This window comes from Gopherus evgoodei, chromosome 5 (assembly GCF_007399415.2).
Source record: "Gopherus evgoodei ecotype Sinaloan lineage chromosome 5, rGopEvg1_v1.p, whole genome shotgun sequence".
NCBI classification, from domain to species: Eukaryota; Metazoa; Chordata; order Testudines; family Testudinidae; genus Gopherus; species Gopherus evgoodei.
Window position 1 is genome coordinate 49,412,578 of NC_044326.1, and position 16,391 is coordinate 49,428,968.

A 16,391-nucleotide genomic window follows, 5' to 3' on the forward strand; every position below is an offset into this window, starting at 1 on the left:
TCCAACAGGTCTTAAAAGAAAGCTTTATATAAAAAAGAAAGAAAAAATACATACAAATGTTCTCTCTGTATTAAGGTGACACAACACAGGGTCGATTGCTTAAAAGAATATTGAATAAACAGCCTTATTCAAAAAGGATACAAATCAAAGCACTCCAGCACTTATATTCATGCAAATACCAAAGAAAAGAAACCATATAACTTACTATCTGATCTCTTTGTCCTTACACTTAGAAACATAAGATTAGAAAGCAGAACTACTTCTCCACAGCTCAGAGAAAGCAGGCAGCCAGAAAACAAAGACTTCAGACACAAAATTCCCTCCACCCAAAGTTGAAAAAATCCGGTTTTCTGATTGGTCCTCTGGTCAGGTGCTTCAGGTGAAAGAGACATTAACCCTTAGCTATCTGTTTATGACACATGCTTTGATCCCATTGAAATGAGAAATGTCTGCTAGAAGTCAGGAATATGGGAGAGTCAGGATCAAGTCCCTGATCCCATTAATATTTATTTATACAAAGTGGAATAGCACCAACAGAAGAGATTGTGAGACCCACTCCAGTAGAGCCAATAGTTTAGGGCACTTTCACAGGAGGTGGGAGACTTGGATTCAAGTCCCCTCTGATTTGAAGCAAAAACAGGGATTTGAAGCTCAGTCTTCACATACTGGCTGGGTGCCCTGACCACTGGGCTTATGGCTATATGGGGGTGAGGGGTCTCTGTCCCTCTCTAGGTTTTGTGGATGTGTGGTGTGATTTGTTTTGTTTGACAAGAAAGGGCTGTCCTAGCATTAATCTGTGAGCTGGGGTAGAACGGCCTAATCCCCTCTGCTAACAGTGGGTCTCCTCTTCAAGAGAGAGCTGGAAGGTCTGCTCCCCCCTCTGTTTAAAGTGTAAATTCATCTTTGCTAAGGGGCACAGAAGCCAGTTATTGTCTATGCACAATGAATGCAAATCTTGCAGCTCAAATCACATATGAAAATATAGCAGAGGGGATGATTTAACTTTCAAAACATGTTTTAAATCAGTGATACTCAAAACTTTAATGGTTCGGGAACCAAATTAGTCATCAACATTACCCAAAAAAGCTATTGTAGAGTGAAATCATTGTTCATTTACTGTGCTACTATATATTCATACTCATACAGTATGATGGGGAAATATTAAGTGTGTGTGTGTAAATGTTATTCCTGCAGAAAATAAAATAACTTGATTGGTTAATAACATATTAAAAGCATCCTGATTGGTTAATAACTTTGGTTAATAATTCAGTCACCCAGTGTTTTAATATCATGTGCTGCAAAGAGTCGCAGGAGAAACATTAAAGAGCCACGTGCGGCTCTTGAGCCTCAGTCTGAGTATCACTGTTTTAGGCCCATGTATTGAAATCTGATGCTACATTAGTTTTAATAATTAGCTAAGCTATTCTCTGGTTACAAGTACAGCAATATAAATACTGTACATCAGTCAATTACAGTTTATTCAGTTAAACAGTTGCTCTCAGGTATACCAAAATTGAAATATATTTGATCCTAATGTACATGGTAAAATGAATTGTGTACAGTTGGGAGCCTTATTTTAAAAATAGCGGGTAATGTGAATATTTAATCACATTATCTGATGTGTTGTATAATTTAGTACATCAGTTAGCACTTTCAGCAGAGAAGTATTCAGTAATATTTTTATCATATGTTAATCCGGACAGAACTAAAATGAATGAAAAGGATTGATGTCTTGGTTACAGCATGACAAGCTCCATTCTTAACTTGCACTGTTTTCAGTCAATTTTTTATATTAGGTAATAAATGTTTTTTAGCCATTTTGGGATAAGCGTGCATCCAGGTTTAATAGAAATTTGTAATTTGCCCTGTGCGCTTTTACAAATTCCTCAAGGGGGCAACAATTGTTTAAAAGATTGCTTATAATCCCTGACTCCATTACAAGTTCATTTGAAGGTGTTGCTGGGGCTATGTCTGCTCTCTCTCTTGTTTGTCTGACTGTGGAGGTGATTCATGTTCGCCAAGCCCTTAATAGATTCATGTCTTCTCCTGGATTCTCTCCTTTCCAAGGCAGTAGATGTTTCCTAAATGCCTTTTTTCCAGCTTCAGCTGACCTAAAGTTTGGGAACTTCAATGTGCGATCAGAGCTGGGTCAATACTGTTTTTTTTCCCCCTTCCACAAATATTTGTTCAAATTTTAAAATGGATTTGCTTCAGCCAGGTTCACACGCCTTTGGTGTTTGCTTTCTATGAACATTTGGGCAAGTGCATTTCATTATACTTCCCTGGAACTGGGCCAGCTGGTGGTTCTCATATGATTCAGGATAAAAAGCTGTATTTTTACAGCTTTACAATGTTACTTTTTTCTACACCTGTGCATCTTCTTACCCCCACCATTCCTTCGAAGGAAGATCATCACAACTGGAGCTACCAGCCCACCTTTGTACACACCCCTCCAGGTGAAGTTCTATCAATCTTTGCCTGCTGGCCTTGTTAATATTGCTTTGTCATGTTAACTGTCTTGACTGAAAGATCACAATGAACCCATCTACCTCTGCTTTTAGATATGCAGGCTTATTTAATTCATTGTTAATGTTTATTCTACCCACATAGCATTAGGACTCATTGACAGTTTAATTGACTAATTTACAAACCAGGTATAGTGCTTATTACTGTGACCAATCTTGGAGCACATAGAGGGTCCTGAGACAAGTGTTGAATGACCAGAGGTCTTTCTGTGACAGTGTACCCCATAAGGCTTTATGGGGGTGTCATAAACAGATAGTCAAGGGTTAATAGAACAGAAGTACTTCATGTCTCTTTTGCCTGTAAAGGGTTAAGTTCAGTGAGCCTGGCTGTCACCTGACCAGAGGATCAATCAGGGGACAGGATACTTTCAAATCTTGAAGGAGAGAAGTTTTTGTGTGTGCTGTTAGTGTTTGGTGGTTGTTCACTCTGGGGGCTCAGAGGGACCAGACGTGCAACCAGGTTTCTCTCCAATCTGTCCGATACAGGCTCTTATTAGTTCAAAATAGTGAGTACTAGATAGATAAAGCGAGTTAGGCTTATGGCTGGAAGGAGTTCAAATTTGTATTTTGCTGAAAGGATTTTAATTTGTACTTGTATACTTAGGCTGGGAGAGTATTCCCAGTTTCTATGGCTGAAAGACCCTGTACCTATTCCATTTTAAATTTACAAAGATAATTTTTACTTTTTTCTCTCTTTAATTAAAAGTTCCTTGTTTAAGAACCTGATTTTTTTTATTCTGGTGTGAGACCCCAGGGGACTGGGTCTGGATTCACCAGGGAATTGGTGGGGAGAAAGGAGGGAAGGGGGAGAGAGGGGCTAATTTCTCTGTGTTAGGATTACTGTCTCTCTCAGGGAGAGTCTGGGAGGGGGAAGAGAGAAGGAGGGGGGAAGGTGAATTTTCCTCTCTGTTTCAAGATTCAAGGAGTTTGAATCACAGTGATCTTCCAGAGTAACCCAGGGAGGGGAAGCCTGGGAGAGGCAACAGTGGGGGAAAGGGTTTACTTTCCTTGTGGAAAGATCCAGAGTGTCTGGGTCCTGGGGTTCCCCGGGCAAGGTCTTGGGGGGACCAGAGTGTACCAGGCCCTGGAATTCCTGGTTGGTGGCAGTGCTACAGGTTCTAAGCTGGTAATTAAGCTTAGAGGAATTCATGCTGGTATCCCATCTTTTGGACGCTAAGGTTCAGAGTGGGGAATTATACCATGACGGGAGGGTGCTTATAAATGTATATATGATATAACTGGAATAGGGTTTTGCTACATATGCCATGTAACATATCTATGTAAAGGTTATGATCTACTGGTTATGTTCATCCTAGTTGTATGAAGGCACCATTTGTGTGTTCAAAGTTATGAACATTGGCTTTATAATTGCTTGATTTCTAAGGACTTGGCTACACTCGAAATTCCAAAGCACTGCCGATGGAGCACTCCCACGGCAGCGCTTTGAAATGCAAGTGTGGTCGCAGCGTCAGCACTGGGGGAGAGCTCTCGCGGCGCCAACGCTGGGAGAGAGCTCTCGCGGTGCCAACGCTGGGAGAGAGCTCTCGCGGCGCTGCACGTACTCCACCTCCCCGTGGGGATTAGCTTGCAGTGCTGGGAGCCGCACTCCCAGCGCTGGGGCACTGTTTACACTGGCGCTTTGCAGCGCTGAAACTTGCTGCACTCAGAGGTGTGTTTTTTCACACCCCTGAGCGAGAAAGTTGCAGCGCTGTAAAGCGCCAGTGTAGCCAAGGCCTAAGTAGCCTTAGGATATGGCTACACTTGCAGCTGTACAGCACTGGGAGTTACAGCTGTCTTCATACAGCTGTGTAGGGAAAGCGCTGCAGTGTGGCCACACTGACAGCTACCAGCACTGCAGTGTGGCCACATTTGCACCGCTGTTGGGAGTGGCTGAACAGGCATTCTGGGATACCTCCGAATACATCTGGAGGCCAATTACAGCGCTTTTGGTGGCTACACTGGTGGAGCAGCACTGCATCACCAGCGCTGCAATCGTTATACCCCAGGCAGAGCAGGAGTACAGCCAGCGCTGCAGCCAGGGAGATGCAGTGCTGTATGTGCCTTGCAAGTGTGGACGGTGAGTAAGTTGCAGAGCTGTAAACCCACCACCAGCGCTGCAACTCTCCAGTGTAGCCAAGCCCTTAGGGTATGGCTACACCTGACATTTCAAAGCGCTGCCGCGGCAGCGCTTTGAAGTGAGTGTGTGGTCGGAGCGCCAGCGCTGGGAGAGAGCTCTCCCAGCACTGCACGTAAACCACATCCCTTACGGGTGTAGCTTGCAACGCTGGGAGCCGCGCTCCCAGCACTGCGGCACTGATTACACTGAGGCTTTACAGCGCTGTATCTTGCAGCGCTCAGGGGGGTGTTTTTTTCACACCCCTGAGTGCGAAAGTTGCAGCGCTGTAAAGCGCCAGTGTAGCCATGGCCTTAGTTAGAATATTTGGTCACTTCTTGGGAAAGGAATGTGCAAATTAAGTGCTCAATCAGGAAGCACTTAACAGACAAAAGAGCTTGGAAGACTCCAATTCACATAAGAAGTCTACCTGAGGGCGTTCTAGGTAGCATGTGGGTAATGGCTGCTACCTGCAAGTCCTGAGTCATGCATGGGCATGTGACTTGCCCATGTGATTCCAAATCTCCATTTTGTGACTGGATTCTACACAGGGTGAGGAGGGGGTCTCCACACACAAAAGAGAGTCTATTTAAACCTCTGGGAGACCACTCCATTTTGTCTTCAGCTGGCTAAAGAACAAGCCTCTCCAATCCCCAGGATACTTGAAGGAAACTAGAACAAAGGACAGTAACTACAGGGGGTGTGAGTGATTGCTGGACCCAGGCTAAAAGGAGATTAGTCTGTAAAAGGAGCATTCTGGAACTGGTTAGGATCTTATCTATATTTAATTTTATTAGACATAGATTTGCACATATTATTTTATTTTGCTTGGTGACTTTGTGCTGTCTGTTGCTACTTTGAACCACTTAAATCCTACTTTCTGTATTTAGTCAAATGTATTTATTTGGGTTAGACCCCATTGGGAGTTGAGCATCTGAGTGTTAAAGACAAACACACTTCTGTGAGCTGTTTTCAAGTAAACCTGCAGCTTTGGGGCAAGTAATTCAGACTCTGGGTCTTTGTCAGAGCAGACAGGAGTGTCTGGCTCACCAAGACAGGGTGCTGGAGTCCTGAGCTGGCAAGAAAACAGAAGCACAGGTAGTCTTGACACATCACTTGGCAGCTCCCAGAGGGGTTTCTGTGATCCAACCCGTCACACTTTCCTCATCTTTTGCTCAGGCAGACACCCATTAACTTCATTTGGAGTTTGCTTGAGTAAAAACTGTGTGATGATGCCATGACTTGACACAATATCTTTTCTTTTTTACTACTGAATATCTGTTGGGGTATGGAGTCCAGTGGCACCTTAAAGACTAACAGATTTATTTGGGCATAAGCTTTTGTGGGTAAAAAACCTCACTTCTTCAGATGCATGGAGTGAAAGTTACAAATGCAGGCATTATATAATGACACATGAAGAGAAGGGAGAACCAGTGTTAACAGGGCCAATTCGATCAGGGTGGATGTAGTCCACTCCCAATAATAGATGAGGAGGTGTCACTTCCAGGAGAGGCAAAGCTGCTTTTGTAATGAGCCAGCCACTCCCAGTCCCTATTCAAGCCCAAATTAATGGTGTTAAATTTGCAGATGAATTTTAGTTCTTCTATTTCTCTTTGAAGTCTGTTTCTGAAGTTTTTTTGTTCAAGTATGGCTACTTTTAAATCTGTTATAGAATGTCTAGGGAGATTGAACTGTTCTCCTACTGGCTTTTATATGTTACCATTCCTGATGTCCAATTTGTTTCCATTTATTCTTTTACATAGGGACTGTCCAGTCTGGCCAATGTACAAGGCAGAGGGGCATTGCTGGCACATGATGGCATATATAACATTAGTAGATGTGCAGGTGAATCAGCCCTTAATGGTGTGGCTGATGTGGTTGAGTCCTTTGATGGTGTCGCTAGCGTAGATATGGGGACAGAATAGGTAACAAGGTTTGCTACAGGGATTGGTTCCTGGGTTAGTGTTTCTGTGGTGTGGTGTGTAGTTACTGCAGAGTATTTGCTTCAGGTTTGGGTATGGATTGTCTACTATATAATCACCAGAAAGTATTAGGAAAATAAGTATTTTCTCATATTCTTTTGTAAGCTTGCTGTCATTCTGGGAAGAACTTGTCCAAAAAAAAAAGTAGTTGCAAACTGTCCTAAGTTTACAGAACTAGCCCTTTCATATGGGCTAAAGCTAGTGTTCATTCAGGAAAGACACTGATGGCAAAGAGCACAGCACACACATTGCTTTAAGAGTCAGTAGCAAAGCACAGTTCCTCGGAAGCTCTGTGATGTTTTCCTAGTCCATACAACTCACATCAATGATGTGTGACTTTGTAAGATAAAGGAAAGGAGACATACTGTTAATCCGCTTAATCAGAAAGAATACACAGGATATTTCTCTTAATTTTCCATCAGATGTTTGGAAATGTACAATAGCAGCTTTCTGGCAAACATATTCAATTTGAAATTACTAAAATACCTGCCACTCATATCTAAGAAACAGAGTTATACATATGCAATCTGCTGGCAGAATTTAATATAATATTTAGTGGCTGTATTTCTTGGCTGGCCTGAGGTTGTTGTGTGTGATCTTGCATATCATCTCACATTAGTACGTGCTGAAGAAATAACAATGAACTGGAGGGTTAACCTGTAGATATGCTTGTATATTCTTCTGGGACAATTGCTGGAACAGGTTATGCCACATGTTTACTGCAAAACTTCTACCTTGTGTATTGTCTATATATGAGAGAGTATTCTCAAAAAAAACCAAACTATTGATTAGAGAGCATGGAAGACCTGGCACGAGTGTGTTGTGAAAACAAAAAGGTAAATATTCAAACTTTCTTTTGAGTTGAAAATCAAATTAGAAAAGGTAAGAGGGACTATAGAAATAAAATAGTTTTAGCATGAATCTTGTTCAGGTGAAACTTTATCACCTATTATAATAGCTGAATATTATACAGAGAGATTAATTACCATGGATATTGAGTATAGGTAATACACTTATCACACACAGTTTGCCAACAGCCAGAATTTGAAATTGGGATCCCAGTGAGATGAGTTATTTACTTCATAAATCACACTCACTGGCTTGTTTGTCTTACCCTTGAAGGCAGTTTGAATTCATAGACACGGACATTGATTTTTTTTCTGCTCAATCTTGCTAAACCTTATACTGCTTTTATGGGTTTGTTTTAAATATCCATAAGAGCATTTAAGATTTTGTCTATGTTTGTTGCTTATTGTAACTGACTTTTTTGGCAACAGGTGCAGCTGTGACTGATGAGGTCTGCTACTGCCAAAAGCAGTTTTAAACCAAGCCTTGAAATATCATCTAATGGGCTTTATTATTCTCCCCTCAAACCACTCAGTGTTGTTGTCATACTCTTGGGGATTAAAATCCCTATAAATCAGTGTGAGCTAATGTCTTAGAACATGGATTGCTAAATCTTTGCAAATATGCTACTATGGTAAACTGTGCTCCCAAAAAACAAACAAAAGATATTGCTTTTATGCCCAGACAATCGACCACCCACCCAACTCTCTCAGTAGTTTTCATAGATCTTTAAGGCCAGAAGGATCCACTAGGGTAATCTAATCTGACCTGCTCCATAATTTATGCCATAAAACTCATTAAATAATTTCTACATCAAACCCATCATTTCAGTTTGAGCTAGTGTATCTCTTTTAGAAAGATATACAGTGTTGATTCGAAGACTTCAAGTAATGGATGACCTACCGCAGACCTAGGTAAGTTATTCCAACTGTTAATTATCCTCACTGTTAAAAATATTCACCTTATTTCTATATGAATTTATCTAGCTTCAGATTCAAACCTTAGGGGAAAAGTAGGAATAACTAAATCGGCTAGATTTAAGAGCCATCTACTATCAGAGTTTTCTTCCCTGCATAGGTAGTTGTAGACTGATCAAGTCATGTTTTAACCTTATCTTGAATAAACTAAATAGATTCAACTTCTGTTGTCTCACTATAAGGCATGTTTTGCAGATCTTTACTGAACACTCCAATTTCTCAACATCTTTTCTGAAGTGTTGGCACCGGAGATGGACACTGATTTAATAAAGTACAAAGAAAGTGCAGGAAAAAAACAAAGCAAAGCAAAAGACCACCACAGGTAGGATTCCTCACTACTTTTCCTCATATTCTCCTATGAGGCAATCATGGGAGTCCGGGAGGCACACAAGTCTCCCAGTGTCAGCACCTCCATTTCTGCCTCACTGCAGACATATTAGGAGTTAGTTCCAGCACTTCCATTCCTCTATTCATTTTAGACCTTTCAGGAACTACAAGGAGAAAGCTCACCCATTGCCCCTTTCCAGACTCCCATCCCTTTGGGAATCACCAGTGAAGTTATTCTCTTGTGCATCCTCCCCTACTTGTTTATCCATCTCAAGTTGTCCTCCCCAACTCCATCCTCAGCTTATTACCAGCCTTTGGTTTTAGCCCCCTTAAGTGGAACTGGAATACTGACCCTTGTCTGCCTATGCCAGGCACAGACTAGAGAATAGATAATGTAACTCTGATTTTTTTAAAAAAAAAAAGCTCCAGAGGTGACCCTGGCAGTTACAGGCCAGTAAGCCTAACTTCAGTACCAGGCAAATTGGTTGAAACAATAGCAAAGACAGAATCAGACACATAGATGAACATGTGTTGGGGAAGAGTCAACGAGCCCTTTCTAAAGGGAAATCGTGCTTTACCAATCTATTAGAATTCCCTAAGGGGGTCAACAAACATGTGGACAAGTGAGATCCAGTGGATGTAGTGTACTTGGATTTTCAGAAAGCTATTGACAAGGTCCCACAGTAAAGGCTCTTAAGCAAAGTAAAGAGTCATGGGATAAAAGGAAATGTCCTCCCATGGATCAGTAACTGGTTAAAAGATAGGAAACAAAGGGTAGGAATAAATGGACAGAGGTGAACAGCGGGGTTCCCCAAGGATCTGTACTGGGACCTGTAATGTTAAAAATTTTCATAAATGATCTGGAAAAGGGGTTGAACAGCAAGGTGACAAAGTTTGCAAACAATAAAAAAGTACTAAGCTAAGCCCAAAGCTTACTGAAAAGATACCACGAGATCTCACTGAACTGAGACTGGGAAGCAAAATGGCAGACGAAATTCATTGTTGCTAAGTGCAAAGTAATGCACATTGGAAAAAAATAATCCCAACTATACATATAGAATGATGAGGTCTAAATTAGCTGTTACCACTCAAGAAAGATCTTGAAGTCATCATGGATGGTTCTCTGAAAACATCTTCTCACCATGCAGTGGTAGTCAAAAAAGCTGACAATGTTAGGAAACATTAGGAAAGGGAGAGACAATACAACAGAAAATATCATAATGCCACTATATAAATCCATTGTATGCCCGCATGCAGTTAGGGTCACCTCATCTCAAAAAAGATATTAGAATTGAAAAAGGTACAGAGAAGGGCAACAAAAATTATTAGGGATATGGAACAGCTTCCATATGAGGGGAGATTAAAAAGACTGAGATTGTTCAGCTTAGAAACGAAATGACTAAAGTGGGATATGATAGTCTATAAAATCATGAATGGTGTGTAGAAAGTGAACAGGCAAGTGTTATTTACCCCTTCACCTAACATAAGAACCAGGGGTCACCCAATGAAACAAATAGGCAGCAGGTTTAAAACAAACAAAGGAAAGTTCTTCACACAACACACAGACAACCTGTGGAAATTCTTGCCGGGGATGTTGTGAAGCCAAAAATATAACTGCATTCAAAAAATAATTAGATAAGTTCATGGAGAATAAGTCCATCAATGGCTATTAGCCAAGATGGCCAGGGGCACAACCCCATGCTCTGGGTGTCCTGAACCTCTAACTGCCAGAAATTGGGACTGGATGACAAGGGATGGACCACTCAATAACTGCCCTGTTCTTTTCATTTCTTCTGAAGAACCTGGCACTGGCCACTGCCAGAAGACAGGATACTAGACTAGATGGGCTGTTGGTATACCCAGCATGGCCATTCTTGTGTTCTTATGCAGTAGCCTTTGGCACCTTGAAGGGGCTCTGATGCAGGGCAGCCTTGTCTCTGTTTACTTCCTCCTGCCTATACTGTTGCAGAGGCATTGTATCCAGGCTCAAAGTAGACTCCAGATTCACTGGTCCCTACTCTTCTCCTTGCCCACACACTGTGCACATGATGGCATTCCATGCACAGTTGTACATCACGAGGCACCTACAACTGTACGAGACCTATAGCAGCCCTTGTGGTTGGGGTGGGTGGGGAGGAATAGGAAACCTAGTGGGAAAAAACAAGTGAGAATTCATAGGGCTAGAGTAGCAGGCCAAAAGCCAGAGACAAGGTAGGTGCGCTTTACAGACTCATTCCCCTATACTGGCTAAGTCCCAAGAAAGAACTCTTTAGTGAATGTTGATCCTCCTATCCTGACTATTTCTCCAGTCCCTAGTGCTGTGGTGATGGAGGTTGGGCCAAATTCATTGTGATTGTCCCCCAGTGCCACCATGGGAGTAGAGAGCCACCTTGCAACTGGATATACAGAGGCAGTGGTCGCTGATTGGGGGCCCCCCATACACAACACTAAAAAGCAAACAGTGGGCTACTCAGGACCCTAAACATCTGCTTATGTCTACCGCAAGTTCTGTGGATATAGGACTTTTGGGAGAGGCCTCTAGGAAAGTTTTTTCCAGCTCTTCATGCCACATTTTGCAAGAATCACAGGCACTTACTGAGTGAGTAAGCAAGGATGGAAGACACATGACAGCTATGAAGATTTTTCCTCATTGATATGTAAGGAAGGTCATGTGAATCTGAATTTTAGATCAACAGCCATGCCTTGAAATAGCTGCTATGGGATTTTTTTTTTGTATTGATTGTCTCAAAGTTACTGAATTTTTGCTAGTGCTGCAGTTGACTATATGTGATCAGTGAAGGTTGAAACTGCTGCTTGCCATAGATGTCCATTCAGTAACCATTCTCTGTAATACAGCAAAGTCCAGAGGCTTGAATTTTTCTATCTGGGAAGTGTATGTCAATCCTGACCTGAGGTATTCTCTCCACAGAATTAGGTTCTCAGATGTCCCTTGCAACAGTGCCTCAGCCTCATCTGGTAAAGACCACCCTGGCAGTTCAGCTCAGAACATTTTATAGAAAGGAATTACCCATAATCCTTCACTGATACAGATTGAAAAAAAATCAAGAATAGAATGGCCACTCACTCCTAGACTACATTTCCCAGAATACCACAAAGGGGATAATGCTTCTCCATCTCACAGCATGTAATAAGGAGGAAATCATTAATGTGTGAGGTGCTCAGATAATATAGTGACAAGTGTCAAAAAAGAGTCAATAACTTGATTATAAAACCACCATTTGGCACCCTAAAAGGTGACTAATTATTTAATGGTATCTATTACGGTAGCTTCCAGAGGTCCCACGATTAGGGATCCTATGGTGCTGGACACTGTATAAACATAGAGGGAGACATGGTCCCTGATCAGAAGAGTTTACTATCTAAGAAGACTAAAATCTGTAGGTATTCACCTAAAACCACCAGTTATTTTCACACAATCACCAAATATTAATGGGACAGTAACCAGTGATCTGAAGAAAAGCTCCATTTTCCTTCACACATCCAGTCCCCATAACTGAGGTTCATCATTAATCATTTAGCATTAACCCTCAGTTAGTAAGCTAGTATGTGTACTGACAAAGTGAATATGAGAAGGGTTCCAAATACAAGCCAAGGGAAAGTTATTGGTTAACCTAATGCATAACCTTTTTGAAGCTCCTCGTGTAACAGCCACCTTTCATTCATGAACAGTGCTAGAGCAATGAAACAGATAATGGAAACAAGAGAAGTCTTTGCCCAAAACAAAGTCATGTGCAAGGCTGGAGTAGGAGTTGGGCTATGCAACCCAAGAATGTTCTGTGATCTGGTAAACTCAGGGGAGGGGTTTGATTGGATTGGAGCACTGTGTGAGAAGCAGCAAGAAACACCACAGAAGCCAACATAGACAATAGAAAGCCAAGACCTAACACAACAAACACTGTGAACGTGGCACTGAGAAGAATCCGAGAGAGAGCAAACAGTTTGGGCCGAGTACTGACTGAATGAGGCACAGAAATGCTCTCATTTGATTCCTGCTGAAGTCAGGTATAGAGGACTTTATACATTTTTGTAAACAAACAGGATTGAATCAAAGAAATACCTGCCTCCATCATCAATTTCTCCTCCTAATGCAAACAACTTGCAGGTTCCCATATTCTGGCTAACCACTCAGGTCAAAAGAAGCAACAATAGCCAAAGGCAGCCAGCCGAGTAGACCAGATGTCACTGAACAGTGAACTGTGCAATACGAAACAATTAGATATTTTCCAACTTCAGTTATTGCCCTTATTTTACAAACTATTTCTTCTAGGTTTAGGACCTTTTCTCACTGCAAATATTTCCTTTGTTATTCTATTTGTTGAATTTGGGTTCTTATACTGTATCCATCACCATGATATCAAGTTACCTTCCAGTGGTACTTCAGGTAATGTGACTGGCAGCATTCATATCTGCTCTTCCCATCTCTGTTCTTCATCCTCAAGGCAAAAATAGGAAGTAGAAGGGAGCTACATTGCAGAGCTGAGTTAATAGCTGAAGATACAAAAAAAGTTGCCAGTAAAAAGAGAAAAAAGAGTCAGTTAAGATTAGAGTTCTACATTGTTCTCTTTTACCTTTGTACACACCATCAAGTTGATCCCCTTGGTTGAATTAAATGGGAACTATGTTTTTTACTGCCTTGAATTGGACCTGGGTTGTCAGATAGGAATTGTTGATTACATGAGGGGGAGGTTACCTCATGGCTGAACAGAGAGAAGCAGGCAGTCTATAGCAGACAGACTACTGCTGGCTTGAGAGGGGACGTCGTGCTGAGAAAACTGGCAGGAGAAGAGAGGGTTTATCAGCAGCTCACTCAGTTCCCCTCCAGACCAAGTGCACTGGCATGGGTTTAGGAGGTGGCTCCTAGAAGAAGAGGAAGGGCTGTGCCTGCATCCTGCCCTCCTCATGCTGTACCAGCAGGGCTAGCCTACGAGGGCAGAATGAGCCAGCATTGGCACAAGATTGCAGGTGGAGACATTGCATGTATAATGTCAGCCAGCAGATGCTGCTGCTGTGCAGCACTCTTTCAATCTGAATGCAACAATCTGAGGCAATGGCTGAAGTTGCTACCAGCCCACTGAGCAAATACCTGGCTATCCATTGGCTATGTTGGGCCTGACCAATGGTAAAAACAGTCTCTCATATGCATATCATACAAACCCACAGAACATTCAGGCTTCATGATTAAGCAGAAAAATTAAGAAGCCCAGGGCTGCATTTGCTGCCTTAACTCTGCCTCCAGTGCATAGATACTACAAGGTCAGATTTAATTATACTGTTCCTCAGATAAAGAAAATATAAGGAACTATACTGCATTGTCTACAGCATTAGACACATGCTTTAGGTCCATAGCACTTCAGGAAGCTCACAGAAGGGAGCCTTTCTCACATGCACTCCACAGCTGGCAATGCTCTCTTTTCCACAGCTGGCTTTCTAATCTACTAGTGATGCAGCTCCGAGTCAAACTATTCCCTCTTATATTCACAGAGGGAACATATTCAGACCCTGTTTTTCTATTTGTCTTGGTGACAACAAGCACCTTTGTAACTTGATGAAATATCAAAATGTATAGCCACTCTGACTAAAGGCCAAGCCAATACATCAAGGCTATGGCTCATGAGCAGCAGCTGTTAAATTCTTGACAAACAGCTCCTAGTTTTTCTCTGATTTGAAAAGGTCATGTATCAAGCTATGAGTACTTATGCTTTTGTTCTCTCATCTGTGGATGGTTAGAGAGAGGAATCCTGAATTATTTGAGAGGTTTTTTTAAACGAATACACACTATTTAGAAAAGGATAGAAATATTACATGGTCACTGCTCTTCTTCTCTCATACAACCCTACTGACTCCAATGGGGCTGCATAGGTATCTCTGACAGCAGAATTCGACTCTGTTTTCAGTGCTTTTTCTGTTTGTGTTTCTGTGAACAGTGGTGGCTGTGGTGAAGAGGTGTCGCAACCGTGGGCTAAGGGAAGCAAGGTGGCAAAGTGAGGGCTAAGGCAAAGTCTTGTTCATCTTGGGCTGGCTTGCAGTTCCCGGTGGGCTGTGTTCATCGGCTTCTCTAGAATGATAATTATGCTAACCGAATTGGAGCTGGAGCCCCTGTCTATATGGCTGGCATCCTAGAATATCTGACTGCTGAGGTCCTTGAGTTGGCTGGCAACACTGCTTGGGATAAAAAACAAAACAAAACCAGGATCAGCCCCCATCTGCAGCTCGCCATCCGTAATGACAAGGAGCTCAACAAGCTACTGGGGAAAGTCACTCTCTCTCAAGGGGGTGTTCTGCCCAACATCCAGGATGTGCTGCTGCCTCAGAAAACCAAAAGTCATAAAGCCAAGAGCAACTAAAAGTGACCTAGAGGAAACAAAAGATCCAAATCTGTGCTTAAAAATATATATTTTTTTTTAAATAGAGCATTGTTAGCACAGAGCTTCAGTTCTGGTAATGCTATCTTCTTGTAGTTAGTGCTATGTTTTCCCAAACACAGAAAGCCAAAGAAGTATCCCTCACACTAGATCTCTATCTAGATGTAACATAGTACCTATTTCCAAGGCATAAGAGCATGCCCAAGAATTCTATAGGGTATGTGAGAGATAAAGCTTGCTCATGCTTCACTCTTTCTTCTATCTACCAGCAATTGGACTTTTTGGTTTTTGCTGTAAGAGGAAGGCTCAGCTGAATAGTTTTGAAGGAACTCTGGTTCCTGGACGTCCTCATCTCTTCCAGAGGTATGTGCCAGTGTGACGTTATCTAATAAAATATAACCTGTAGATCATTGTTGCTACTACAGCTAGATAATTGTAACAAATCTTGTACAAAATGTGGCATATAAGATGTCTGTGGAAAAGTTATGATTAGCGGAATATGATTATGCTATTTGTATGCATGTATCATTTGTGTATCTGAATTTATGAGTATTGGCTCTATACCTGAATTTCTAATGTATTTGCTTCTGGGAAACACCAACAAGGTGTTTAGCCAGCAAATTGTGAAGGAACTATTCAAATACAATAGCTCATCAAGGAACACTTAACTCACAATGGACCATGGGAGACGCTTATCTGCAACGACTAAGTGAAGTCATGCATGGACATGTGACTTGACTAAGTGATTCCAAACTCCATCTTTTACCTGTAATTTTCCACTGTCAGAACAATGGAATTCTATTCCCTTGAGAGAAGCTATAAAAGGCACTGGAAACACCATGAAGCGTCGCATGAGCTGTGCATAGTGTCGACCAATCCCGCAGGTCCGTGGCACACACTCATTGCAGGGGTCCCAGGTGCCCAGGGCTCTGATGATCAGTGCGTCCATCCACACCTTGTAGCCCTTAGTTCTCAAGATGTCAGCCAGGGGAGCGTACTTTTCCAGCTTACAAGCATGGGCTTCATGAAAGGCTGAGGTCCTGTTCTCAAAGGAGACTGTGATATTGACGAGGATGATCTTTTTCAGGGCCTCGTCAGTGACGACGAGGTCAGGTCACAGCTAGTTGTCAGTACCGGGGATGGCGGTTTAGGATGGTATTGTGGCACAGCTGCCAGGCTCTGGAGTGGGACTTACAGCTGTACAGGACATGGGGCTTGTTGGAATAGCCACACTTCCT

General features: G+C 42.1%; 1 protein-coding gene and 1 pseudogene across 1 annotated transcript in view; one reads left to right on the forward strand and one right to left on the reverse strand.

The window, feature by feature from the left end:
- The window catches only part of LOC115651895 (gamma-aminobutyric acid receptor subunit alpha-2), a 328,838-nt gene that overhangs the window by 140,209 nt on the left and 172,238 nt on the right, over positions 1-16,391 (reverse strand). The window lies entirely within an intron of this gene.
- LOC115651961 lies at positions 12,123-15,135 on the forward strand (annotated as a pseudogene).